At 47.5% G+C, this 7,500-nt stretch overlaps 1 protein-coding gene across 3 annotated transcripts in view; it reads right to left on the bottom strand.

The window, feature by feature from the left end:
• Positions 1-7,500, bottom strand: part of LOC125950992 (connectin-like) — a 77,425-nt gene that overhangs the window by 48,188 nt on the left and 21,737 nt on the right. For 2 of the 3 annotated variants that reach the window (XM_049679450.1, XM_049679452.1), the window contains exon 1: positions 5,937-6,159. The gene's annotated coding sequence lies outside the window, so the exon portion shown is untranslated. Of the gene's footprint in view, positions 1-5,936; positions 6,160-7,500 lie in introns of those variants that run through there. The other variant, XM_049679451.1, reaches the window with a different exon arrangement.

The raw sequence follows: 7,500 nt of genomic DNA, 5'->3' as shown, positions 1-7,500 counted from the left end.
TTTCCGGACCAACTTTATGGCTCCCGATCTCGTCTCGAAATTCTCGCGCACGAACCTTGGCCGCACGTCTCAGCACCCCAACCATTGGTCATTGATGGGAGCATAAAAATAGCAAAAAGATGGCCTCAAACGCCGCAGCGACTCCGCAAACTCGTTACGATACGTTAAGGGAAAAGGCTAATCAATAGACGCGTTGCGCTAATCAGAGATGTTTAACCGCATTACTAGCAGTGTGGCCAGCGTAGGGGCAGTACGGGTGTGCGCGTGAGGAGTAGGCAACACTGCCCGTTGGTTGAGCAGAACGCGTTTTTGCGTCATCGTAGTAGACATTGGAAGGCGACTCTACGAAGGGCGATGTTATGATCCTTATTACTGTTATGTATTTTTAACATTTCATGCACGCCAAAGCGGCCCACACACGCGCAGTATTATTGTTCAATATTCTTGGTTACTTTAATTTTTTTTATTATTTATTTATTTTTGTTTTGAGAAACTTGAAAATATTTTGTAAAGTTCGAAAACGCAAAATAAATCCAAGTAACCTGGCATAAAGTTGAAAACTCTTTGCAACTCATCTTTTTTAACCGTTTTTTTTCAAATATTACCAATGATTACTTTTTCTATAAAGAGAGCTCTAGTTGGAGAAAATATCAAACAATGAATAATATTGCTTGCTTTAATTCGTTTTGGTCAGCTTCAGAATTTTTGTTTTACGAATATTCATATATTAGTCATAATACAGCGCCATTCCAATTTTCGTAGATGAGCCCACTGACGATCAGATTGTTACACAACCAGCAAAATCTAACATACAATTTGAGCGTCTGCGGGGGCTTTGCCTTCAACAGAACATAGTTATACTACCCAAACCGATAAAATTGCACCATTTTTTCATTCCCTTAAACTGGTTAACACTGGATGTACTTGCTACGACAACAAAAGCTCAAAAAGCTGACAACAACACAGCAGCATCAGCAGCAGAGATATGCTAATGCTTGTGCTGAGCCGAAATCTTGTACCGAGCCGAAACAAAAGAAAACATAAAAACTCCATTTTCACTTGGCCTCCGTGGCCTCGTGTTGGTGCTGATGCTGCTGCTGCTGCTGCGTTTATCATTTAAACTTTCCACAGGGACACTAGCACCGGCCCCATGTCCCCGCTCGAACTTTCCTCTTTCCCCCATCCCTTCTTCCCGTTCTCTCTCTTTATCTCTCTCTTTCTCTCTCTCTCTCTCTTCGTCGCTCTTTTGTTTAAAGCTTCTTTCGCTCGGGCATCGTAATTATGCAATTCCTGGGCATGAATGTGTGCTGCTACTTCAACTTTTCATGTTTTATGTGTTCGCCCCGTGGCCCACCGTCCCTCGGTCCACAGACCCCCGGGGCGGGTTCGAGGACAGGCTTGTTGCAAATTGGTCACCATAAATCTTTCCATCCATCCCCCCGAAAAAAAAAGCCGTGAGTGGTGGTGTCGTTGGCGCCAGAACTCATATCGTACACAGACACTGACCTCTGGCTGGCTGGCAGGCTGGCTAGCGAGTACGGCTAGCTGTCAGACCGGGAATGTATTCCTAACACGTTCCGGTACAGGGCGGTCCCGTGGTCGTGGTCCCGTGGAACGAAAATCTTATCTAAAGTTCTACAAAAAGGTCACTGCCACGTGCCCCTCACGGACTATCTCTGGTGTTGTTGTTGCTGCTGCTGCTGCTGCTGCTGTTGCTGCTGCTGTTCATCCTCGTGGCTGCCGTTGGACAAAAGTTTCCGTTCGACGTGATGTGTCCGTGCGGGTGCGTTCCTTTCGTGGCTCCGTGGAAATGCTTTTCACTTTTCGCGTGAACATACGGTTCGTGGCTTGCGAGGTGCGGAAAACGGATGAGAGGAAACTCGGTATTGGGCAAACGTTTTCCCGATATAAATCTACAAGGCTCAGCGTTTGTTTTACATTCCTTCGCGATGCGGATCGGTCACCGCATATGCTACGCTATGCTTTCCTTCCCCCAACCAGTGATGATAGGAAAATCCACCAATCATTGTCAAAAGTTCGTTCGATGGTCGGTTGGTGGGGGAGGGGCCGACCGGTTCGAAAAGTTTTCCTCCTCCGGAAAACCCGGACCCAGCGAAAAGCGACCAAGGTTCTCACTGATTGTCGTGTTCGCCTTCGGTTAATAGGCGTCCCGCGTGGTCCCAAGGTCCCAAAAGCAGTCCGCCCACGGAACGCAAAACCACGAAAGCGAAACGAGGAAAAAGGACGTAAAAACCGAAATCACACCAACCAACCGGCCAGCCAGCCAGCCAGCTAGGCAGCCAGCATTCCAATTTACGAGGTCATGATTTCACCGTAATGAAACTTGTCAAAATATTGTTTCAGGTCCCTACCCCCGCACCAACGCCACTCTCCTCGTCGGCGTCGGTCACCGAATTCCGATTTCGATTTTCTTCATTTCCCGCCGTCGCCGTCGTCTCCTTTCCCGTCCGTGTCGCCATCCATCCCATGGTTGTGGCAAAAGGCTCCCCGAATCCCGAAAGTGTGACCGGCACTCAATTAGCAAAACGGTCGTGAATACTGTGGACCTGGAAGGGGGAGGGGGTGTAGAAGGGGGTCTTGTCGTGTGCCCGTGACGCATGGTGGACCGCTTCCTGGCCCCACCCTTCGAATCGATTCCGGGATGCATTTTCGGGTTGTTCCGAGGAAAAAGGCACTAGGGGGTCGTGATGGTGGGGAGTACGAGGGGCTAGAGGACCGCGGCCAGTCTTGTGTCTAATGGTGATAATTGAAAAAGTTTCACCTCCAACCAGCCAACCAGCCAGCCGCAGTGTTTGCGGGCACGTTCACGGTACGGCCTTTCTCGCTGGGGGATGAGGGAAGGGCTGGGGGAAGGGCTGGGGGTGCGAGGAAGAAAGAAACCCTTGTGTGGCCACCTCCTTCTTTCCTTCTTTCTCTTCTTCGCTTCCCTTCGCGCCCCCTTTGTCCTTTGGTGGTTGACCAAAAATGAAATCATTTGGCATCCGACCTGTGGCATCGTTTTCGGGTTCGGATTGTCGAGAATTAATGAGAAAAATTGCTTTCCGTTCTGTCAGGGAGCACGGAAAGAGAGAGAGAGAAGGGAGGGGAGGTCGATTGACAGTTTCTCGTTAGCTGGCACGTGCCTCCGAGGTGCGAGGTTGGAATGTGGAAGCGTGTCCGATAGTTGCGGAGCTTCTGCTACGGAGAAAACTAAGTAAAATTCCAAGAATTCAAAGACGAAGAGTCAGGTTTGGGGGATAATCGGGGGCAAGCGGTTTGAAGAACTGCGTTATTATAAGCATCCAAGAATAAAAGCATTACTAGAATTGCTCTTTTATGTATAAATAATGATTGCCAGTATAATTAAAATTTACATAATTGGAAAACAAAGAAACACAAAACATGTTGATTTAACAAGCATGGACAAGATGTTGTTAATCTCCTGCTCAGTCTTCGGTTTCAGGTTCGTAGGAATTGGCGCACGGTTCTGCTTAGTATTCTGAGTATTTTGAGTGAAGATTCCCAGAATTTGTGTGGAATTGTAAAACATTTTCCGATGAAACGGCGCAATTGATGGACTACACATAACAGTTCACTGAGTAAAGTGGCAAAAACGAAATAAATAAGTGATGAAGAGGCTAAATGTATGCTTTGGAGGCACAAAGCAGTTTTTAGAACAAGCAAACAAACAAACAGAGGAACTATCATACTCTGGAAACCATCATAGTCAAGGAGTTGATCTGAATGAATGTATTTATTTACCGGAGCGACCATCTTTCTGCAAACTGTTTAATTCTTAAAAGATTTAAATGCAGAAAAAACGAGCATCGTTGCAAACACAACATTGTACCTTATAAATGAGCAATGGATTTTTACGAAAATGAGCAAATCCATCTCATTTCATTCGACAAATCACTTGAGATATTTTTCTCTCGATGGTATTCGATACAAAAACACTCCCAAAAAATTATCAAAGGGGGTAAAAAAAATCAACAAAAATATAGTTTACTCGCACGGAGTTTGGTGCAAATCAAGCAGAGTCATCATGAAACCCCAGCCTACTTCACTCACCCCCTGTCGTGATGGATTGTTTTTCAAGGCCTCCTGAGCGAGTGCGTCCCATAACTTACAACCGAGAGACATCCGAGTAGACCAGCAAAGAACCGGCAGCAGCAAATGATGCCGCAATGCGAACTCAAACAGAAAACAAACAAATTGATACAGAAACACACGCACACACACACAGAGCCAGACAAACCCGGCAGCAGCATGTTTTGCTGGTTGGTTTTGCAAATTTATTGCAACCTCCCAACCCCTCTCCAGTGGTTGGTGCGTTCCGTGAGACGCAAGAAAAACATGAAACATCCACCAAACCCATCGCCACCATTTGTTGACCTTCGAACAGCCAACATGGTGGCCAACCAGCCAACCAGCCAAATCGCGCCAATTCGTAATTGGTCTCTCTGGCGCTCTCTCCGTGGCCGCACACACGCGAAACGACCAGCGACACTTTAAACGTTCCAAGGAGGGTCCAAGGAGGGCCCAGAAAAAAAGGAAAACAGCCAGAAACGCGGCGAGCCCGCCCCGAGAGACAGCGGTTTACGCAAATTTCCTGCACCCGAACTCACCCTGCCCTGCAACCACCCTCCCGGGGGAGGCATGCTATCAGTGTGCATAGATCAGTGGACGCGCCAGCAGCCATTTGGCACCAGATAAATCACAAACAACCCTTCGGTGGTTTGTGCTTCATCAATTTCCACTGGGAGTTGCTGGTGGTGGTGGTGGTGGTGGTGGTGGTGGTGGTGTTTGCGGATCCAAACAAAACAAAGCGGGGGAAAAAACAAAACAAAAAAAACGAAACAAGAGGCAGTTCGCAGTGGCTCTGTTTTTTGTGCGCAAAACTCATTTACTCGCTGGCATGACGCAGACGCAGACAACGGGAAGGCTCCGGCCGCAGACCAGCAGCTGCTGGGCGTGCGTCAGGCGAACGGATGATGAAGGTACGGCCCCGTTGAAACTTTCACCCCGTTTATACGCTATCTACTATCGGTGTGTAGTCGCGCACGCCTGGCTCTATCTCTGTGTGTGTCTGTCGTTGGTAAAAGTCAACCCCGAGGATTGTCGCTGGGTTCGGGCTCGGTGATTTATTACCTTCTGGATCCAGACCACCAGACAGAGAGGATGTCTTTGGGGACCTCATGAGGGGATCTTCCTTAGCAGCAGCAGCAGGCACGTGTCCCTTCGGCATCGATTGTCATCGTAGTCGATAATTTAAGCGACTGGAGGCCATGTTGTTGGCCCGTTTTCTTAAAGTGACGCACGATCACCACCACCACCCCTTGGAACCCCTTGGATATCGCATCCCAGCATCCATTAGATTCATTTATCAATCAATTTACGCCGTTCGCCGCTTCGCCTTCACCGTTTCGGGCCGCGTAATGATGCCTTTTATCGGTCGGACCGGCACCGGGACCGAGAGGAGGGGAAACCTTGTCTTTCACACTCACGATACAGCAATCGAGTTACGCCGGGAGTGTGAAGGATGTCATCGAGATGGTCGCTCCATCTCTTGCTTGCTTTCCTCGCTTCGAGAGCCAATTTAGAGCCAGAACCCCTTGGCTGCTGCTGTCGTTGTTGCTGTCATTTTGGAACCACATCCCTGGAACCGGCAGCCGGTCTGAAAGCTCCTCTGGCCTGTCGCGCTGTCCCCTCTTCAACGTTGTTGTTGTTGCATGTTCACCAGCGCTTTAGTGCTTAGCGTTCCTTGAGTGTCAGATTCGTCGACACGCGAACGTTTGATTAAGTGGCACGCTCTCGTGTGTAAGATGTTGTTTGAAGGATGAGTTTGCGTGACGCCGAGCGCAGAAGGATGGTGCCATTAACACGATGGTGGTGGTGGTGGTGGCCCCGGTTCTGGTGATGATGTTTTTACTTACCTCTCTTTATCGCTTCCTTTCCTTTATTCGCACACGCTGGTTCGCTCTCTGTGGTAATTTGACGTGTGTTGTCTGCCAGAAGAGGTGAGCTATTCCCTCAATAAACGGGTTCTGGGAAGGAGAAGATTGAAAAATGCAAAAGCGTCATTATGATCCGCGCTGTATGGTTGTATCCTGAACCAAGCTGCTTTCGCACAACCATTGCACGCGTGTTACGTTGTTTTACATGTTTTAAACAATGGAATTGGAGTGTTTAAGCAACCAACGAGCTGTAAGCTGCAGCGTTGAAATAAAATAAAAATCTAAAATTGTCGATCCATCTTTTTCACATTTAACGGGAATACACATTTCATTTGCATCCATCGTGTCCTTTATTTGCATACGTAACTCCCATGAAATGACGCACTCGGCAGCCCTGACAGACCACTGGACACTCAGGGCAGACTTCTTTTGTCAATGTTTGGACAATGGATGCCTCCCCTTGCCCCCACGGGGGTATGTCAGCTTCTGGGAAAGAATGTTCTCAGAAATGAGGGTCAACGGGCAGACATTGTATGTATGGATCATGGATGCAGGATAACATGTTCGGTGTGCTGGAAAGTCACATTGTCTTAGGTCAGAGATTTGGAACCACAATGTTTTCCACATGCTGGAGCTTTGCTTTTTTGTTTTTTTTTTTTTGTTCAAATCTGGGACTGTATTTGCATTTGGACTGGTGGTTGGTTAAATGTAATTCAGGGACATTCATGGTGATGGAGTATCCCTGACCAAACATTAGGCGCCGTGCTCCCCCCTTTTAAACCCTTTTTCGAAGAAACCAGCTCATCCCATTTGTCGTTTGAGTCTCAACACTGCTCAGTGTATTCTGTTTGGAGTGTGTATCGGTGTGCTGGATGCTTGCTGATTTTAGATTCCGATAGATGTGTGACACATTTGCACACAGTATCAGGGAGTGAAAGGACATTCGAGGCTTCCTCAATATTTGATCCAATGCTGAGTGTGGATTAGACTAATATTAGTTCTAGATTTCGATGCAGAATTGATTTCTACAAATCATCTTATAGTTGCTTCAGTAAAATTCGGACCTCGTTTGTCGCATTTTTACTTCTTAGTCACCATTACAGTTAAGGATTGGATAAGCTGCAAAGTTCTCCCCTATGTCCTTGAGCAATTTACAAATCCATTTTTCCCGGAAGTTCGTTCCGAGTGCCTCCATTTCTGTTTCAGAGAATTCCATTTCGTTTCCTCGTATGCTCTAATTCCTTTTCCCCTAATGGTAACTGATAACGCAAAGCACAAGCACACTTCCTTCTGAGTTGTGATAGTGTCTCCATCCATGGTTTTTTTTTCTACGATATGCTTACTACAGCATGTCGGAAACCCACTCGAGCGCCTCCTTAAAGCCACTCAGCAACAACCGGAGCAGGCGAGAGCTGATATTGGGCGTACGTGTTGAAGCATGCCAAATCATGCGCTGGAACCGAGGAGGCCATGCACGAGAGATGATACTTACGGCAGCGAAAACCTGCCCCACCCGAGAGAAAATGGGGCGATTTCAAAAATG

Source organism: Anopheles darlingi, chromosome 2 (genome assembly GCF_943734745.1).
Source record: "Anopheles darlingi chromosome 2, idAnoDarlMG_H_01, whole genome shotgun sequence".
Classification (NCBI taxonomy): Eukaryota; Metazoa; Arthropoda; class Insecta; order Diptera; family Culicidae; genus Anopheles; species Anopheles darlingi.
Note: the sequence above shows the minus strand (reverse complement) of the source record. Positions and strands in the feature narration are given on the sequence as shown.